Genomic DNA, 23,709 nt, shown 5'->3' on the forward strand with positions numbered 1-23,709 from the left:
AATGTATAATAAGTTAATTTATCATTATATTTTATTTAATATAACAATATTTATATATATTTTTTTTTATAATAATTAATGTGTTGTATAAGCTAAGATTGATAAAATATTAAACGCGTAGATCCAATAGAGATAAGTGATTTTATTTTTATATCTCATTATATATCTGTTTTTATTTTTATATATATGTTTTTAAGCAACTGATATATATTTTCTTAAATATGTACACATAGAATGAAATATTCGAATATTATTTTTATGAAATCCTGCAAATCATTATTATATTTGATTAATATTTGTTTTTATATATCGTAAAATTAACTTAAAATTAAGAAGTTAATATTCATAAATTCATTCATAAATGAGAAATTAATAAAAACAAATTTATTTTTTGTCTGTATTTTTTTATTCTCTTTTTTATTTTTTTTTTTTAATTAATAGTCACGAAAAAATAATATTTAGGCACATCAAATACTATTTTATATAATTATTTTTAATATATCTTAAAGAATTTTTATTTCAATTAATAAATTTATTTACTATATTTTAATAAATAAATATCTTTCATTATATTTTTACTATTTTTTTTATTATATTTATACATAAAAAAAACTAAAATCTTTAAATATTATTTCATTTCAGTAGAATTATTTCAATATATATTTCAATATTTATTTTCAAAATTTTTTACTTGAAATATATTTCAGTATTAATTATATTAAAGCATATATTGAATTCGTTTCGAATTCAAATTTGGAATTGAAATTTTTTTGATTTTGAGAAACTAAAATAAAAAATAAAATGAAAATTTATCTTTTTATTAAGATTTTTATTTAGATTAATATATATTTTTTTTTAAATAATAATTTAACAAGATTAAAATCAGTAACTTTTCTTTCAGAAACTAAAGAAAAGTGTAATAGAAATAAATAATTTTAATTAATAATAATAAAAAACAATTATTTCTTATTTTAATAAAAAAAATATTTTAAGATATAAAAAGAATACCTAAAAGGAATTATCAATTTTTTTATTATTGTAAATTATAAATCATAAAATTAATAAAATATAAAAATATAAAATATAAAAAATTCTTACATTATATATAAAATAAACAATTATAGTTATAATTATTAAATTAAAATAATCGTATAATAATAATTTGGCTCTTCATAACAATGAATTACGCCAAATATTAAGATCACTCATAATAACATGATTTGCATCTCTTCCTAAGTAGATTACTCTAATCTCGACTAACGACAGATCCAATTTGCAGTGTTAAGTCCGTAATACTGCAAAACTACTACTACACATTGTATTGAGGTTAGAATATGAATTGTTCATATCTTTTTTTTTCTTTTTTTGTTATTTAATCCTCTTGAAATAAATTTTTCTTTTAGCAATACTAATATAATGAATGTAATAAATTAATAATAAAATAAATTTAATTTCATTATATATTAGAATAGAGAATATTAATAATCTTATCTCAATAGTATCAGAAAAATTGTAATAACTTTAAAATTTATGTAATATTTAAATTAGGATATAATGTCCTATTATTCTCGAAAGAATAAAGTGATTTTTTATTTAAAACAATTGTTATAATACTTTAAAATAAAATCAAATGAAATAATCTTTGAGAATCATAGAGAATCATAAAGAATTCAATGAAGTTCTTTAATTTTTTTTAATTTTATATAAAATAATAAATATTAATTTGTAAAAAATTTATAAAAAAAAATATAAAAAATAAAAATAAAAATTATAAAAAACAAATAATATAATTCTTTATTTTTATATTTCTTTTTAAATTTAATTTGTAATTTTAATTTTTCTAAATCTTTATTTGAAATATAAATAAATTAATAACATTATGTATGATAAAAAATGGAAACAGGAAAAAAATGATTGAATTAAATTTAATACATGAAAATAATATCTATATTTTTATTTTGTTTTTTTATCTATTTTTATAAATAGATATTACAATATTCTTTTTATTCTACAAATTACAATTATTTTTATATTTTTATTCTTACAAATAAATATCTATAATATCTCTTTTAATAAGAATTATTTAAAATAATTCATAACATTTAATTCATATATTACTTATTATATTTATCTTTATAATATTATTAAATATTAATAATATACATAATATATTAAACATAATATATTAAACATTTAACATTTATATTAACATTTATGTTATTAATAAAGATTTATCCCTTATAAAAAAAATCATATATATGTATAATTATTTATAATTATCTTCTACCATAAAACACTGATTTTTGCATTGTCTATATTATATCATGTTATCAAAAATAAATATTAGAAGATATTGATTTTGAATACATATTATCCATTTATTTCTGATCCAGTCTTACAATATTATTTTATTAAATATCTTTTTATATGAATTCTGAAATCTAATAGATAATTATATTATATTATTAAACTAATAGATAAGTTATAGTAATAATAAATAGATTATTCTTCTTTAACGGCCTGTATGTGTCATCTAAGTTATTCTCTTTATGAAGAGAAAATAATATATCAAATATATAATAATCAAATATATATAATATATAAAATAAATATATATAATATATAAAATATATAAATATCAATTTTGCATATAAAATATATAAAATAAACAAAAATTTATTTATAAATATGGATTCTATATATTTTTTATCTTGAATATATTTCAACATTCTTTAATTTTTTCTTTAATTTTTCTTTTTCTTTAATTTATTTCAACTTATAAAAAATATTTTCAGAAAGATTTTCATTTTCATTTTGCAAGTTATTTCTATTACCACATGTGTATATTAAATGGATTGTATGATTTTCTTGTTTTTCTCTACTTCATTATTTCACAGGTTTTTGAAATTCTCTTTCGTTTGTTCCTTTGTCTATGCCTTTCATTTGTTTCTTGTCTATATCTTTTCTTCAGCTTTAATTTGATCTTTTGTTTTTGGATTACCAATATTTATTTTGATATTTTATCTTCGAATATTCATTATATAATTCCAGATAAATTATTTATTTTTGATATATAATCATATGTACTATTTCCATAATTTTTCTTATTTGCTCATTTTCTCTTAATTTTTTTCTTCTGGATTTTCCTGATGCTCTTTTTCAAAAATTTATTTCAATTGATTTCGGTACTTTTTCTATACTTTGATTCATATAAATAATAATTTATTTTAATATAAAAAATTAAAATTAAAAATAAATTTAAGAAAAACTGAATATGAATGTACGTATAAGAGAAAAATATTAATAATTATTATTAAAAAATTAAATAAGTATAAAACAATAATGGAAACAAATATCTAAAAATAAGAATATTAAAGATTAAAAATATTAAATATTATAATCAAAGAAAAAAACAATTGAAAGAAAGATCCATTTTTATTTTTTAAAATAAAAATATTACTAACAACAATTTAAAATTATATTTTTTTCTTTAATAATTAATTTCTTTCTTTAAATGAAGCATGTTATATCATTTGCTGGTAGATGTCATTAGTATTAAATATAAAAGTCATTACCAATTTATGTGGTTAATTAACCAATAGATGGACATAGTATAACCTTTTTCTCTCATTCAGCAAACATTTTCTTTGTAATAAATCGACCAGATTCGCAATTTATCTTTCGAAAGTGTCTAAATGAATTTCTCGAACGAAATACATTGTTGATTTTCCGACGATAATTCCAACCAACTTCTCCGCTATTCTCCATTCTATCGGAGTTTCTTGGGATTCGCACGTTTTAATTGTTATAAATCTGTCCCACGTCACCGTGAGAGCTCTATGAGAACGAGAAAGCGTGTTTTCCTTCGATTTCTCTCGCCATCAATTGTTTCTCTACTATTATTCAAGTTGCTTTCGAATATAATACTCGAGAGATGCAATTAAAATACATAAATCGAAGTTTCTTCCCGCCTTTTGTGAAAGATAAAAATTATAATATAAATAAAAAAAAAATGTTTAAGAAGAAACAATTTAGAAAGAAAAATTAATGAAATTAAAGTTGTCTATTATAATACAAGATTTTGCACTCTCTTTTTCTTTTTGTTTCTTTTCAATTTTTCATACTATTCCATTTTTATTTTTCTATTTTCTTTTTTTTAAATTCATTTATTCTTTCTCAACTCTGTGTACATTTCTTCATTAAGTATTAACAAGAAATTCAATCACCGATTTTTAATACCAGTCTCAATCAATATTAATTCTGTTTACAATATTTCTTTTTTATTTACATTTTTCAGTCTCCCATAATTTCTTCTTACATATGTAAAATTATCTTTAGATATACTCAAATGATTATACTTTAAATTTAATTTTTAATAGTATTTAATTATATTATATTTTAATATAATTGTTAAATTGTTATTTAAATATTATAATAATAAAATACATTATTTAGATTTAAATTTTTTAATTATTTTCATAAAAATATAAATTTGGATGATCATCCATAATATAGTAATAAATAATTGTATTACTTATATTTTTTAATTCGTGTAATTAAAAAAATTTACTTGTTAATTTGAATATAATTAATTTTAAAAATTAATTAAAATTACATAAGAACCTGCAATGATTTTATTTTTTATTATTATTAAATTTAATTCTATAATAATTGTATAATGCTGAATACTATAAAATTAATTTGTAAATATATCATATAATAAAAGAATTATTATATTTATATTTATATTTTCGTATTTGAAAAAAAATTTTAATTATTTAATTTATTTAATTTATAATTATTTGTAATCAAATTATTAATTTAATTAGTAACATAGATATAGAACTATATAAAATCAATATATCGAATTATGTATTTAATTTTAATATTAGTAAATATATAATGTTTAGTAAATATTATGTTTTAATACATAATTATAATTTTATCGATAAAATATTGAATTATATAGATATTATAATTTAATTATAATATCCATCATAAAGATGGATCTATCTATTTTAAAATGTTTATGTTATATAATCTATCTACATATAAAATAATAACAAGTATTATTTCTAATTTAAATAAAATTAGTTTATTGTTAATCTAACATTTTGATAAGATTTGTAACATCATAAATAATTATAAATATTATTATCTATTATAAATCGATTTTGAATATTAAAATATTTACAAATGATAATATATAAACATTAATATATTCGTAGAACCTTTAGAAAATTGATTCTAGAAATCAAAACAAAACACAATACAAAAATTGGTATACAAACATTGTATAAAAATTCCAAGAACCATTCTATCTTCATTACATCATTATTTTACTCTGTCTCTTCGTTTCACTTAAATTTAGTAGAAATTTAAATTGCTTAATAATATATAAATTTCAACCAAAATTTTTATATATCAACTTTTGTCTTTTATTTTATCCTTCAGAATCAAAGATGTATATATGAATGATTGATTAATATATACATTTTTTTTTTCATATTTATCATATCTTTCAAATATATTTATGAATAAAAAAAAAACATCAATAAGTTAATATAAAATATAAATTTCTTAATATCTTTGATTTAATTTTGTTACTTAATCTTTGATAATTTGCTTAAATCTCTTTTAAATTATACAAAGAAAAAGTTAAAGTAACAATCCGACAACTGGATTATACGAAGAACAACTTGTTTTGATCATCAAGGAGACTGCGATTCAGCTACATGGTATTTGAAATTCATACAAAGCGAAGTCATGGCAGACCTGACCTACTTAAGACTAGTGAATACCACAACCCTATTTGGATTGGAACGAATGTCTAGTCAACGATGTTCATTAAATTCACGTCTGATAGACAACAACAATGATGATTTAAAGGAAAGGATTTCGGTTATTCCATCATACCATTTCGTGTATCTCGATTTATCATCTATTTCAGATTCGATTTTCCAGTAGATCGATTAAATAATGATAGAAAGTTCGTCTCGAGGATAAGCGAAGATTATTAGAATTTATCACAGTTTTTTCTTTCTAGAAGAAAAGTTTTCTTTTGAACAATGTTCAAAAGAAGATTTGTATTAATCACCGACCTTTTCATTGTAAGGGAATAATTGAAAGCTTTATAATAGAAGAAAGAAGCAAATCGATTTATAACGAAGAAACTAAAGTTTGAAAGAAATTTAAAAATATTTGTAAAATTATTGCTTATGATTTAAAATACTTAAAAAATTGATCACGTATCAGTACTTGGACTTTACAAAATTATTTTTATAAATTATTTTTATCTTAAAAAATAAATCATATCATTATTATCAAATAAATCATAAATTATTTTTATTGAAATGAATATTACAAATGATATAAAAATTAGAAAAAAATTAATTTAATTTAATAAATAATTACTTAATAAAAATTAAAACTAAATTAAATTGATTTAAATAATCAATTAATTAATTATTTAATCCATAATCAATTTAATATTTATGTATTTATTTATATTTATATAATTTAATAATCTTAATAATCCTATATGCCTAATATCAATCATAATCATATCCTAAAAATAAAAATAAAAATATCATTGATTGTTCTCATGATATTATTTTAATATATTTCACTCCTTTTCACAAATATATTTGTTATTATATTTTATTATTATTTGTTTTTACTAAAAAAAATTACATCACTATTAATCACAATTTTTTTACATTTTTCTTATATTAGAGATATATTTCAATAATCCGGCATTTGATAAGCCGAAATTATCAGCCGAATTATCCCACTAAAATCAATAACTTATCAGATTATTGAAATCGTATTTTAATTAGCTGTCATCATATTGATAAATTTTCGTTTCAATTTTCTATAATTTTTTCGATGGATTCGGAATTATTTCCGATTTCTATTAAAATATAAAAAAATTAATTTTTATTAACAATAAATAATAATATAATTTATTATTATTTTATTAATTAAAAATATTATTTTTTTATTAGTTGCAGAAGAAAAGCAAGTCTGATTATTTCTGGAATAATTTGCAAAACAAAGAAAATATTTTCCAGGAAAAAATTAGTATTATACGATGCAATTAACAAAAATATTGAAAAAAAAATTATTATTTTTGAAATATTTTCATAAATATAACAAAAAATCAATATTTATTATACATTTATATCTTAAATTTAATATATGATAAACAATTTTTATGCAATATATAAAAATACATAAAAAAATTTTTCTTTTTTCGAACATCAAATTTTGTTTATATATTTTAACTTGTTTATATGTAAATGCTATCAGTTCATTGCATTTATTTTTACATGAACAGATCAAATTTGTTTTGAAAAAAATATTATCTGCAGTTAAACTTTTATTGCATTATGAAGGAAGAAATATTTTATAACGCTATTGAAAATCATATTATCGCAAGATATAAATCGCTTGTTTTTTTATCGATATTTGCGTTTAGTTTACGATGTAGAATTTTATTTTGAGTTATATTATACGTAATAATTCAAAAACTGTCAAAAATGGATCCTTCTCTTGTTGCATGGTTTTCAATCGTGTGATGAATTGATATATAAAAATCTATCACGATCTTTTAACTCTCGATACAAGATTTAGTACGTACTAAAAATTTCTTTGAAAGAAATAAATTAAAAACTGATAAAATTTTAAAATCAATAATTTTAAAATCAAAAATTAATAATAATCGAACAATAAATAGCGAATCTTTTTTAATTTATTTTAAAATTCAAATGTTGTGAAATAAGAAAGGTTTAATGAAATATAAAAAATGTAAATAAAAAATATAAACAAAATATAAATAAACTTATAACAATTTTTATTTTTAAATTATACGAATAAAAAATATATATTTATTTGGAAATTAAAATTTAAAAATTACAATTGATTCAGCATTGACAGAGAATTGATAAATTCTAACAGATTAAAGAAGTTCGTTCTCCTATTTTTTCGCGATGTTATATTAAATCGCATTCCATTTCGCTTGCGTTGTTCTTTTCACAGAATATGATCTGATATCAGAAACAGGATTTTATCAATCGTTATAAAAATCAAACAAAGCTTGTAAAAACTCGTCAGAAATAACGCAACACTTTCCATGCCTTTTATCCATACGCGAAGATTCCAATTGCGCAAATAAATTAACTGGTTCCGTTCTTCCATTCGAATTCGTTCTTCCAATCGGTTCGATCGCAAATTTGTTACCGTTAATTTGTCGACTACGATATCCTCGAGACAGCATCGCAACATTGTTCACAGATAAAAACGAGCAGTGTGAACGTCGACAATGGGTTGTCCGTGTCAAGGTTTATCTATGCGGTTGATAGTTGAGGTGGGTCCGGATCCAAATCGTCCCGGCATACGAGAGAATTTCGAAAATTCGCTATCAATGACGCGACGCACGCGATAAGCCAAAACCACCGGCATAGTCTGGATGGCCGAGCAGTAAATTTTCAGTGTACCCCAGTGCAAACAAAACGTTTGATTTGTATTGGGGCGGGGCAATTTTCGTGAAACGGAAGTTCTAGTTATGAGAAATCTACAAATATAATCGTCGACCTTCAGATTTCAATAGTAAATGTATTTATTTTTCTTAGAAAAAAGTAAGAAATCTTAAAAATATTCAATATATTTTTAATTTTGCGATTTTATAATTTTTATTTTTTTCAATTCCCTCCCTTTTTCAATTTTAATGATTCATATTTCATATTTTTATCATACTTAAGAAATATTTTTAATAGTAATAAAAATTTTAGTAATAAGAATAAATATTTTAATAATAAAACATTTGGATATAGAAAAATATATTGAAATGTTAAAAAAATTTTCTTAAATTGTAAAATATAAGATTTTTCTTCAAGAAGGTAAAAAGAATTTGTTACATTGTGAAAAATATCATATTATATATAATACAAATATGATATAAAATTCAAACTTTTATAAAGTTATAATTTTATTCATTTCTTTTTGTTCTGCTATTCAAAATTTATTCAAATTTGAAATATATTCAAAAGTATTCGAATACAACTATCTTTGACAAAATATCTTTTAGTTACAAAATTATGTATAAATCTATATGATATAATAATGAAATAATCAATTGTAAATCGTATAATAAAAAAACACTTTTTGTTATTTGAAAAGTTTATATTAATTATCTATAATATAATATATAAATTATCTAATTATTTTAAATTATTAAGATTTTTTAAAATCTTTTTTAAAATTCAAATTATATCGAAAGATAGTTTAATTTAAAAAATATATTAATTCAAATTTTATAAATTTTATTATATAAAACATAAGAAACACGTAAAACAATAATCTTCTGTTATACTTATCTTTCATAAATAAAGTTTTATAAAATTTAAATTAAAATATCTGTCTAATTATTCTTAATCTTTTGATAAATCAAAATATTTCTTTTGAAACTACTTTTTATTTGAAAATTTTTTATGAATAATTCTATTGATATAAATAAAAATAATAATACTTGGTAAATGATGATATAATGATAGATACTATATAAAAATATAATATAATAAATATTATTTTTAATTGTTAGTTATAATTAATCATAATATTGTTAAAATTAAATATCTCTTACAAATTAGATTTTACAATACTATAGATCTTACAATACTATAGAATTAGAATATTTGCAAACAATATTTTATAAATTTATTTTAACTTTAAAAAGAAGAATTACAAAATTAAAACAGAACTTGATCTCTATAATCTGAAATTTACCTGTAAGTAAAACTTTCGATATCACTATCTTCAAAAAAAAGATAATCATAATAAATTATAAATACATATTTATAAATATATATGTTATTTTAAAAGAAAATTGATCTTTTTTGAAAAATCTGATCTTTATAAAAACTTGTGTATTGTATAGAATATAATGAATTATATGTAGAGTAATTTTTCAACGGAAAAATACATGAAATCAATTTTCAAATTTTCATTTTTTCATCATATTTTATATATACGTTTTCATTATCAAATTTTTATAATAGAACAATAGAATTCTAATTATTTTATAGTTTAAAATTTTTATTTTGTACAATTTTATATTTAGAAAAGTAATATTACTTTAGGAATTAATTTCATTTTCTGGAAGCAATATTTGATTGATAAAAAAATTTTATAAAATATTATATAACTCATTATACATTCTTATAAAATTTTCACATAAAATATAATTATTGTTGGATTTAATTAACACAATTTATTAGTTGAACTTTCATAAGAAATTTCTTTAACCGACTATAAATTTATAAAAGATCCTGTTTAATTCAAAATGCAAACATGTTATTCTGGAATGTTAACGTATTCATAACATCGTAAATTAAGCGTGTTTTCATTTATGAGAGTATCAGATTTTCAAACGGAAGTCTCAACAAACGCAAATACACGGTGAGTAATAATTAGAAAAGTCAGTCGCCGAGGTATTTCCTTCTCATTAGTGGAACTAGTTTGTCATTGGCCCTCCACGTTTTCCCTCGTCTCAAGCGTACTCCCATAATTTCAATCCACCTGTCTACCGCGAACAGACAATTATCACGGTCGTTTAATACGAATTTCAGATCGTTCACCGTGCAACGAATAATACCGGAATCAGGCTTTTCATTAGACGTGACTGGATCTCTCTCCTCATTCGATAAACTGTTGTGAGTGGAAATAGGATTGTTTGTCACTTTGTTTCCCGTAATCTTCGCGTGTAATAAAGAATTGTGTAATAATATATTGGAATCATTGTAGAAAAATTTATCTTTTATAAATAATTAATATACTTTTTTTAAACAATTGTAAGAAATTCTGATTATTAAAATAAAGAAAGTTTGTATAAAATTGTACATTCAAAACTTTTAATCTATAACTCTTTAATTTATGTAATAAGTAGTTAATATTTTTTAACATTTTCATAACCAATATTTATAACAATACTTTTTTTAAGCATTCTGATTATTAAAATATAAGAAATATATATAAAATTGTATATTTAAGATTTTTTATATATAATTTTTTAATTCATATATATGTAATTAAAATATGATCATATATTAAACATTTATATAGTTATATATGATACTTTATATAGTGTTTAATTATCTGAATTCTAGTTGAATTTTTATTATTATTGTTAAATGTTATTTCACTTATGTGAATATATCTTTAAAATATAAATATAAAGATATAATAAAAAATATAATTAAAATATAATAATATAATTAGAAATTGATACAAAATAAATAAAAAATTAATTCGTAAATATTAAATAACTATTATATTAAGAAAATTGTTTTTAAATTTATAATATTTGACTATAATAGTACATAGCAATATTATTATGCATTTTAAAAAATTTATTATTATTTTATTACATTTTTATTTCAATTTTATGAAATGATATATGAATATGAATTTCTATTAATTAAATCAATAATTGAAATTAGATAAATTTTTATTATATGAGATGTATATTTTAGCAAGTTCATAAAGATTGAATTTTACAAAAATAAAGTTAAAATTCAAACTTAATATTTAAATTAATAAAACAAAATCTGTTTTTTTCTTTCATTTTACACATTATTATTACACAAAGAGTGATAAAAATCTAAATATAAAAAATATAACATATATATTTATATATTACATATATTTTTGAAATTGCATAATATTGATTTAAATTTGATCTTGATTTAAATTAACAGTTTTAATTTAATTTAAACATTTTTATATTTTTAAAATTTCAATTTTTTTTTAGTTTTTCTTTATTACTTTTGCAAATATTTTCAAATTAAATAAAACATTTATAGGGAAATAATTGTGTCTAGCATCATTATATATTAATTACAATTTACAATACGATATAAACATCATATGTTATTTATATTTGAATATAAAGAAAATGAATAGCAATAAAAATATGATGTAAAGAAATCTTAATAATGAATTTCTTCATATAATTATATATATTTTTTATATAATTTTTCATATTCTTATCTGTTAATTTCTAAAACAATGTAATAGTGAAGAAGATTTATAAACTTCTAATTGCACTTTTAAATATTTAAAATTTCATTCATATTCAGTGTATAGAGAATATTCGTATACACGCATTTTTAAAAAGTGAATTTCATAACTAAATATAACATAAAAATAAACATAAAAATTTAAATACAAAATTGAAAATCATGATTTATTTATTAAATTAGAAGCAATTTAAATTTACGTTAAATGAAGCGAGACAAGAAAAAGATAGTTTTATACTTTATACTTCGTCATATCTATTTCTGTTTCGTTTTGTCTAACTTAATAAATAAGCTTCATCCACCATTTTTACATATTACTTTTGTGTACATTTCAAGATATTCTATGAATATATTAATGCTCTCTACAATGATCATATATCATATCGAATAATTGTTCGATTAATTGTTGCTTTAATAATTGTTTTTTAACATCATTAAATTTTTTAGTGCGTAGCAATATTTAAAACTTCTAAAAATTCCTGACAAAAATTTCCAATTCAATTAAATCTAATCAAATGAATTTTAATAAGATTTAAACTTTGACCAACTTTGACCAAAGAGAGAAAAGAAAAACTAGAAAATAAAGTATTCAAATACTGGCATCTATTAAGATGCAAGACTCTTTCGGCCTAGACAGAAGAGGGTTAGCACGAAATGGTATAATTTCAATGCAAACAAGTGTCGAGAGAAATAACCAAATTCCCTTTAATTACTGACAATAGTAGTACAAAACAAGAAACTTCATTTGAAAAACAAAAAAAAAAAAAAAAGATTTTCAGACTTTCGAACAAGTTATATGCATTAATACATATTTTACGGTTAAAATTACAAGAATAAGTAAACGTAGGATTACTATGGATCTACTCTTATTACATAACAAAATTCTACAGATCTACGGAATATTTTTTTTATTAAAGGACACTATTTTGTGGCCACTTTTTTTCTAGAACATTTGTTAATTATGATTTGAATTTGAACACTAACTCGATTATTATTATTAATTTTTTTAAATAAATAGAAATTATTTATAAAAATCTGTAATTTTCTACAATAAAATTTTCATTAATAAAATTTATTATTATGTAGATATTACTATACATATTGAACAAATTAATTCTGAAATATTTGCAACATTTACAATGTATTATATTCCACAATGTAACATTGATTGAAGAAAATGAAAACTAAAAAAAGAATAAATGAAGAAGTGTTTCATTTAAGACTTGTTACGCGACACAGGTCAGAGCATAGGTCATGCTCGATAACGTGATGTGAATTATGAATAGTTAGGATTTTAAAGAAGATTGAACGTTGACCCAATACATAACCAGATCATAAAATGAATGAGGAATAATCAATAATAATATTACAGATAACAATACAATGGAATTAACAAAAATATAAAGACTTAAACATCTGTTAATTACAAACTTTAATTAAGATTATATACAAAGAAATATTTAGTTAGATTAATTTTTATTTAATGCGATATATTTAAAAACAAAAATCTACTTTTATGTGACAATTTTTATTTCTAGATTTTTCAATTTCTTTTCTTTTTCAGATTTTTAGAAAAATAATCCAACTAATTCTACTATTTGATTTAATTTTGTAAATAATGGATGTAAGTAATGAATACAAAAGAAATGAACAATGAATTCAAAATATTCCAAATAATAATCATAATTTATAAGTCTTTCAATTGTAAATAAAATATTGTCAGTCATAATCATTCAATAATATTTCATTTATTTAACTCTTTTATCATATATGTTGCATATAATATATATTGTGCTTAGATTTTCCTTAAGACAAATGCACATCTATTTTCATTAGAAAGGGATTTATAGAGATCTCAAAAATATTGGAATATCTGTAAATGAGAAATTCTTGAAATGATTTCAAACACTATTTTCTTTCATAAAAATTTTCATTACAGCTTTGTTAACAAATTATTAAAAAAACAAATTATTAATAAAAAACATTGGTTAATCACAGAATGCGTCGAATATAATAAATATTTTTTTATCGATAAAAAATTCCATTACATGGAATTATATCAAAAACAATGAACAAATAAATAAATATAGTATTCAATATTCTTTCTTTGAGATATGTTATTTGGACTTGTTTATGTTCGGTCGGCGATACGTAGCTGTGTCGCTGTTCGACTAAACTACGCGTGATTGGGCAACGTTTTTTCTTACTAATTCGTTAACATAACCGTAATGTTTTTGCAAAGGAAAATGTTGCTTGAAATTATTTTAGAAGTCTTCTTTGGAATATCCTGTATATATTATAATTATACGTATATATTAGTCTTACAATTTAAACATATTATTTTTCATTATTTTAAAACTTTCTTTTTGAAAAATTGTACATATTTATGATTAGGTAATAAATGTCAGACTTGGACTGTGAACAGCAATTTTTTTCTTAAATGATAACAGAGAAAAGATTAATATACGAAATTCTAAAACAGAATATATGCAATATATATAAATCTAACATACGATTACATCAACAGACACCACGTTCTAATTATATCGTATGATAACAAAATTGTCGTCCATTCAACACATTATAATTCCACAATATTAATTCCTTCACTTACGATCATATCTCCGAGGTATCATCAGTTTCTAGCATGAAATTGAAATACGTGATGTAATATCGAAAGTTATCACACATTTTATTATATTTTAGAAATTCTGAATATTTTTATCTCTTTAAAATTTTATTTTTCATTAATTCATATATAGAACGTGGAAATTTTAAATGAAATTAAATATTGATCTCATATTTTTAAATTAAATTGTTAAATAAATATTCTAATAATTTCGAATCCAAATATCTGAATCATATTTGTAATGCAATTCTTATATTTATCGATTGCATTGTTTGAATTTGAAATTAGTTTGTTTTTCGTCATACATGATATCTATAAGAAAAATGTATAATTTCGTTGAATTGTTGATGTAAAAAATTCATATATAGACCACTGTCATATAACCAACGACCAGTATTAATCGTACTTGTCATTTTACAATATATAATTAAGCGTGATCTTTGAGAGTTTAGTTTACAACCTTGCTTTATTGCTGGATCAATGCTTTGTCCTACATCCAAGAACCAATAAAATAAGAATGTAATAGTATAGACAGCTAACGTTACAAGCTACTGAAGAAGAATATAAACGGACTGGTATTTTATCTTACATCAGAAACTACGACATAAAATAAATTCGATCCCCGTAATACGCTATCTGATGATACATCTCGAATAATAAAGGTTCATCGTCATGAGATATCCTCGATTGGCTATTTATCGATGTAAAAAAATCAAAAATACAAGATTAAGTCACGTGAATCTTTCTTTGAAATATTTTTCACTTGCCATAATTTTTCATGTGGTACATGATTGTTCATTTGATGACATATAGATTGATGATGCATCGATTTACTAAATTGATTTAATCAAAGAATATCAAGACTTTGGAATATAACATTTATTAAAATATCTATATTGGAGTTATCTATTCATTAAAAATTATTTAAAATGCTTTTCCAGAACAAAGATTGAAAGTAACAATACTTTGAAGGAATAAAATGTTGAAATTAACAATGCTTCTTTCTATGTTTCTAAGAATAATTCCATTGATTAGGCGCAATTTGCATTTTATAAGTTATTGGTAATCTCGTCGTGGATATATTGCTTTCTAGCAAACTTAACTCGCGGTAATTAATTTTCAGTTTGACAATGAGAATGTTCGTGCAACAACCATTGCATAATAAAAATTTTGTAACTTTTTGCGAGAATTCAAGATATTTATTACTAAAATTGAGTTCAATTATTTACTAAACATGTAAATTAGATTGAAAGTAATAAAATAAGAATTATTACTGTATTGAGAATATTGATTTATGCCAATATTATTATTATTATAAAGCAATTGGAAACTAGTTACGAATTCTTATATAAGATAAAAATATTGGAATTTTTAAATCGATTATAGCTTCGAAAGGATCATATTTCGTGTTGAGAAGAGAAACGTTCTAAGAAACTTAATAAAATAGAATTTCCAAAATTTTCTCGAATTTTAACACGAATCAATTTTTTTTCTTATCCTGAATTAAAGAAATAGCTTTTCGACAAGTTGTCTGAATTTATCAACTTTACATAAACGATATTAAATAGAATTTATAAAACGATTTATTAATAAAGTTGTAAATAAATTTAAAACATGAAGATATTATTTCAACCTAAGTATTATTTAAACTTCATATTTTATTTATCGTGGATTAACCTCGTTTCATCCGAGTGATTTACCATTCTATCAAATATTTATAACACATGCTTAAAAAGCACTATACCAAAATACTGTAAAGTGCAACGCGAAATATGAAACGATATTAAAAAATTTATGCAGCATAAATATATGTAATATATAATTTTCTCTGTTGCAGGCATAGAATAGCTATGCAGCGATACGAAGCGCGGTGCTCGTCCGCGACGAGGCGATGAGAAGGCTGAATGGAGGCCGAGGAAGCCTCAGAGCCCCCTGGGGCTCCGACGAATCTTTCCTCAGAGAAGCACAACAAGATGAACCGTAGTCGCACACCGCATTCATTCTTTAACTAAATCATCAACTATCCTTTGCAACTTGTACAAAATTGCAATTAAAATATAAACAATTGATATTGTCAACCAACGAAACAATCAAAACTCTCGATTCCACTTTGGAGAAACGATTTTGAAGAAACCGCGTTTTTACATACCTACGAACAGATCGATCGATCATCCAATTAGTTTAGAAAATTCAAACAGCAGAGCTCTTCACGAACACACGGCCTCTGATACATTTCCCATTCAGACGCACAAACCACTTCGGAATTGTGTTTGATATGAACGTAAATCTGAAAGGAAAAAATCTATTAACGCGCGATAACCAAGAGTTCTGAGCAACGAAGTGTAATTACGATTAGGATCGTTTGGTTTAACTCTTATTAAATAAGGAAGGAACAATCGTTTGGAAAGATGGCCGCACCAGTGATAGAGAAGAAACGATTCTTTTGCCGCGAATGGGCGTTCACCAAATTGTCCCATTGTTTGGAGCAAAGGCCAGCCTCGAAAACCTGCGGTGTCCTGGTCGTCGGTGGTCCAGGAAGCGGGAAAACTGCGTTCAGTGCCGAATTAGCTTGGCCATCGGCCGGTGCCAATGCCAGACATCAGAGATCTTTGAACAGGAGATTATTGGCCAGGCATTTTTGCCAAGCTAGGAGCGAGGCATCCTTGTCGCCAGCACAATTCGTCAGATCCTTAGTTGCTCAGCTTTTGCAACCCGGTTCAGATGGAATTCATAGGTAAAGTTAATCTCTTTAGATCTAATCTCTTTAGTTTTCCTTTAAATGACAATTTGTTTTGCTAAAGAGTGCTGAAAGTAAAGCTGTGGACAAATACATTACTTCCTTTAATTAAAAATAACTCGATTTTCTTTCCATGTGTGAAAAATGTAATATTATTTGTAGGCAGAGACATATCATGTAACACGATGCAGAGTTTAACTTTAACAGAAACCTAACGTAGCAATACATTTTGCTTTCGGAAAATTTTTCGCAATTACTTTAGTTTCCGCTGGTGAAATTAATGAAACGAGAGTATGAGACTTTGGAGCAGTACTGTATGCCATTTTATAAGCAATTTTGAAAATAAAATAACTTATGGAGAGGTTGAAATTTTAACTTCTACTGAACTTTCTGCATTATTTATTGTGCATGGCTCTCCATGGCTATTTGGACGATACAAACAATATTGAACAGCATTATTTTTCAAAACCAGTTTTTACCTCTTGGCTCAAGTTTCCTCATTCGTTGAATTTTATTTTATTATGTTTTGTTAATCCTACTTCATTCTTTATTACTTGTATTATTCTGAATATTATCTATGATTATCCTTTGTTTGTATAAGTAACAGTACTGAACCTACTTTATTACAAGTATTTATATAATATATCCTATACTGTAATATTACATGCAATTGCTGAATATTATTACATTGGACTCTTTAATAGCTACTTAAGTTTACTAATATAATCGTAAAAATTAAATAATAATATTCATACATATATTTCACGCACGCAAAGTTAATTTTCTTCAAATATTCCTTAGGGTGTCTTCGAGCTCTCCAATACCAGGAAGCACAACGACCACCAATGCCACAACAGTACCATTAACATCGAGGGAAATGGTGGCAGAAGCGTACGCGGAAAAGCTTAGAACCGATCCAGAAATACAGGCCGCCTTGCAACCAGATATTCTTGACAGAGATCCCGACGACGCTTTAAAGAAGGCACTACTGTTTCCTCTTCTCGAGTTGGAACCACCAAAAAATTGTCTGTTTCTGTTAGTTGATTCCATAGACGAGGGTCAAACTTTGGATCTCCCACAAACTGGTACCAGAGATTCAAGAAGGGAAAATGATAACGTTAGTAGAACGATTGCTGAATTGTTGGCTAATCATCATCACCTGTTCCCCCAATGGTTATTGTTGGTTTGTACCGCTCGGCGTCAGAGCAAACCGATCTCGAGGATGTTCAGCGGCTTCCGGAAAATCCCTTTGGATGATTTAAGGAAGTCCTTAGTGGTCAGAGACATTCAGCAATATATTCTCGCTCGGTTGGATCAAGAAGATGCGCTCAGGTGTGTTCTTAATATTAGATACATTATACTTTTCATAGTGTTTATATGAAAACGTTGACTTTTTTTTCTGATTAATAAATTTAATCTTTTATCGTTTATATAGGATGAGGAAGCATTTAAAATAATATTATTTGTTCACTTTTGTTAATAAGTGTTAATAATATTAATCAAACTTGCTTGATTTCAAGGAGAATGCACAATTTAATATTAATTGATTATTTTGTAGGCATAGAAAGTATATCAAGATTATTTTTTTTAAATAAAATCATATATTTTTTACTTACATTGCAACAGAGCCTTTATATTCTGATAAAAATTTATTGTCTGGAAGTAATTCATTTTCAATTATCAAGTAAAGGTAAACTGTTGGATTTGTATTAAAATGTTTGCTTCAGATCATCCTGTATAATTGATATTTACAGAAAAAGAAGATGTACTTTAAAAAATGTATGGCTTCACTGATTTTAATTTTTACATAATCTAGCAGTGGAGAGACATTAAAAACATATTATCCAGTATTGAAATATGTTGTTAAAAATCATTCTATTTCTCTTTATACATATATTTAATTTTCAAATAATACAAAAATTTTATATTAATATACTCATGAGACATTGTTGAAAAATTTGTTCTAGAGATTAAAATAAATTTGATACATAAATTTTTTATTAACTTATAATCAAAAATAAAGTGAGATAATCGTTATATCATTTTTGTGAAAAATATTTTTGAGTATAATTTGAAAAATAAAGCCAGTTGTAAAAAAAAAAATATTCAAAATAATAACAATTCTTAATAACCTATTTCAATATCATTGATATCTTTGAAGACATCTTTTCGATCAAAAAAAAAAAAATAAGATATATTTTTTTTTATAAAATAATTAATAATAGCGATAAAAACGACTGAATTTTCATTCACCCAGGCAGCACATCTCGCGCGACACAGCCGAGATGCTAAACCAGCTGCACATCAAGAGCAACGGCTGTTTCCTGTACCTAGAGAAAGTTCTCGACGGCGTGGCCGAGAACTTTATCGTGTTACGCGAAGTTCGCGAGATACCAGGCACCCTGAATGGTCTCTACCTATGGCTGTGTCAAAGACTCTTCAGTAGAAAGCAATTTGCCAAAGTTCAACCTTTGCTAAACGTGATACTGGCCGCGAAACTACCAATCACACAAGAGATACTCTACAAATGCGTAAAAACGGCATGCACGAGTATCACCATAGAAGACTTCAACCGGCGTTTGCACCTTTTACGCAGAGTCATCTCTGTCTCCCGTGCAGGGGCGTTGATGCTATTCCATCATAGTTTCGCAGAATGGTTGCTGGACGTAAAACATTGCACGCAGAAATATTTATGTTCCGCTATCGAGGGTCACGCAATGCTGGCCGCTTATTATACTCTTCGTGGTCCGGAATTAAACGCCGACGAGATCTGCGTGTTAGGACAACATCTGCAACGAGCCATAACAAGTATAGCTACTACAAATTGTAACCTGGATGTGCACACGCTTCAAGTGGTTTGGATGGTAGGCAGTGGAGCGCCTATAGAAGACTGTTACCTGGATAGTTCTGAATGCATTCTCTGGCCCAGGCAAGAAGTGAAATTGTTGAAGTTGTTGATCGATGCCGGAGCCAAACCATCCGAGAAAATTGTCGAAGACGATGCCAATAAAGATGCTGTCTCTTCTAGTCAAGTAATTAATAATAATCTTTAGTAGTTTGCATTTTCAGGAATAATCCATTACATAGATAACCTGTAGATCATCCAAAAAAAGAAAAATTGTTAAATTTCTCTGGAACAAGTTTTTATTTCTATTGAAAAAGTTTAAAACATTTCACTTAACGATCATCTTTATATATTAAATTAAAGGTTCTAATAATTACAATAAAAGTTGGATAACTATATAAAATAATTTATGGCATATATCTGGTAAATTCAACTGTGAAGATTCGTCACTGTAACGAATCTCTTACCAACAGAATTGCCAGCAATGTTGCCGGAAGGGACTCTACGTGTCTAGTGTTTGACATCAAATTCTACGTTAAAAATAGAGTAACTAAAGGAGGACAGTACATTGTTTTCTTTATTGTTAAAAATGAATTCTCCTTTGGCGAATTTCTGCATGACAATGACGTCATATTAGTACAGAGATGCATTACGTGATAGATATAAGGGAAATTGTTTCTTTACAGTTTCTTCACGTTGCTACTTTGTGATGTCACTGGTAGCTATTTTGTTTAGATATTTGATAACTCTGCCATATGAAAGCATTCTCTGCTATATGGAAGCATATGAATGTCACATTGCTTTTCTACTTCTCTATTCTCTACTATCGACCATTTTGTTCCATATGCTAGCAACTCTGTTCAATATTCATCATTCTGAGGATTCCTCTTAACATCTATAATAAAACTCATATATTTATTTTAATTTTTGAATTAAAATAAAAAATCTCTTTCTGTTTCGTTCATTGTCTTTGTTTATGTTTATCTTTTTCAATGAAATAAAGATAATTCCGAGTTGATCGTTAAAATTAAATTTATATTTCAATACATACTTTATAAATGTCTTTTTTAATCGATTTTAGTCAATTAATTATCCAATTTTTATTTCAAATTTTTTCAAAATCTAGAATAATAAAAAATTAGGAAATAGAAAAAAAGATCTAGATTATTTGTACCATATTTGAAAGAAATATGAAATTATTAAAGAGAATTAAATTATGATTCTTCAAAGTGAATTTTTTTTCTTTTTTCAAATGCAATTCCTTTATAGAAATGGAATTTATATAAGAGATAAAATGATCTTTGTCACAGGTCTCGCAAGATGTAAGCCCTATGGATGAATCTCCCAGCGAACCATTAACGGAACTACTCGGCGAAAGCGGAGACATCAATCAAGCTGATTCTTGCGGACGAACAGTACTGCACACGCTTGCTGCAGATGGTAATGCATCTCTGCTGGAGCTGGCTCTAGCGACGTGTCCACAGGTAAGAATCCCCATTTTTAAAGCGCAACATCATCATTCGTACCAACTTATCATTGGAAACATTTTTAAAAGCATCGATCAACGTTCACCATACATATTTCTATATATAAATATGTAAAAAATCCCAAAATTTGAAAAAAATAAATTTTCGCCATTTTTAAAACATAATATAAAGGCTGTTTTATAACATAAATTTTGCAAAGTTATTTATTAATATATATGCAGCAATATGAATCAGTTTCTATCATATTTGCATTGAATCAATACAAATTCTTATAATTCCCAATGAAAGGGATAAAACAATGATGAAAAGAAGTTCAATTCATAAAAGATTTAAATATATACAAGATATATTTTATAAAAATATAGAACGTATTAGAGAGATTAAAACAAAATTAGTGTATAAAAATGTTAGTTGAAAATAATTTATTTAGTAATTTAAGTTTTTATTCGATAAAACAAGATGAAAATAAAATTAAGATATCTTCTATTTCGATTCATCAAATGGAAATTTGAATTGTTTAACTAAATAAATATATCTCAACTAATAAATTTCTATATATCAATATTTTTATTTGTTCTGATTTTTAGAATCGATCTTTCAAAGTTTTAACACTATTTATAAATGAAATTAAATTTAATGCATTATAAAATATTAATCAAAACATTATCTCTTTCCTATTATCGTAAATATAATATCTGTTAAAAGTTTGCAGCTGCAATACATTATTCAAAAGGAATTTTTTAAAATAAGTGCTTATATATAGTATAGTTTAGAAAATACAATGTTAAATTTTTAATAAAAAGAATTTTTTTTAAATATAATTTAAACCGAAACATATAATTTATTTAAAAAGTTTTGACAGCTATTCTATATGAAGTAGATATTCATATAAATTGAATTTCTTTATATCACACATATATTTTAGAATTTTTAATTCTAATTTCGTAGGCAAAATTGGAAGCTACTGATCGTCACGGTCAAACACCTTTAAATCTTGCTGCCAGGCATGGTTATGCGGATGTGGTGCGAGTTTTGTTGGCTGCTGGGGCTTGTGCGGATCATGCTGACTGCGATGGATGGACAGCTCTCAGGGCTGCTGCCTGGGGTGGACATACTCAGGTAATCATTAAAAGATAAATAAATAATCATTAAATAATCAATGAAAGATAACAGTAAGAAAAAACATTACATTATCATCTATCCTCGAGGATCATCATCTTTCTTTCTATTGTTAAAATAAAATCGTTAAAATATTGTATTATATACATATGAATATTTAATTGGAGGGGATTGCAAATATTGAAATGTAATAAGAAGTGAAAGGAATATAAATAGTAAAATAAAAATATAGGTAGTCGAAATGCTGTTGGAGCACGGAGCAATGGTGGATTGCGCCGATTGGGATCAACGAACCGCGCTCAGAGCAGCCGCTTGGGGTGGCCACGAGGACATCGTTAAAGCGCTTCTACAGCATGGCGCCGACGTGAACAGAACGGATGACGAGGGTAGAACCGCCTTAATTGCCGCTGCTTACATGGGTCACAGCGAGATCGTCGAACATCTTCTAGACTTCGGCGCGGAGATCGATCATGCCGATAATGATGGAAGGACTGCACTCAGCGTCGCTGCCCTCTGTGTCCCTTCCAATCATGGCTATGCAAAAGTTAGTTATGTTCCCCTCGTATTCGTGAATATTTATCGCGCGAGAAAAACGCATAATGGGACAAGTGAGGATGAGATATTTGCAAGATTTATTGCTGTACAAATATTATTTTTTGTCATACATAGTTCTAACGATGAAACTTAAATTTATTTAATATCATTCCATTATCGTGTCATACTACTTTTTATTATCACATATCATGATCTATATACATCTAAAACACATAAGAAAATTGAAAATATACGAGAAATAATTAAATCTATAAATAAGA

General features: G+C 24.2%; 1 long non-coding RNA gene across 5 annotated transcripts in view; it reads left to right on the forward strand.

Moving 5' to 3' along the window:
- LOC100578102 overlaps positions 1–23,709 on the forward strand; it is a 314,713-nt gene that overhangs the window by 285,115 nt on the left and 5,889 nt on the right. For 4 of the 5 annotated variants that reach the window (XR_001705214.2, XR_001705212.2, XR_001705215.2 and 1 more), the window contains exons 5-10: positions 16,544–17,440; positions 18,245–18,775; positions 19,701–20,475; positions 21,599–21,772; positions 22,724–22,894; positions 23,127–23,438. This is a non-coding gene — a long non-coding RNA (ankyrin repeat domain 50). The remainder of the gene's footprint in view (positions 1–16,543; positions 17,441–18,244; positions 18,776–19,700; positions 20,476–21,598; positions 21,773–22,723; positions 22,895–23,126; positions 23,439–23,709) is intronic. The other variant, XR_001705213.2, reaches the window with a different exon arrangement.

Source organism: Apis mellifera, linkage group LG12, assembly GCF_003254395.2.
Source record: "Apis mellifera strain DH4 linkage group LG12, Amel_HAv3.1, whole genome shotgun sequence".
Lineage (NCBI taxonomy): Eukaryota > Metazoa > Arthropoda > Insecta > Hymenoptera > Apidae > Apis > Apis mellifera.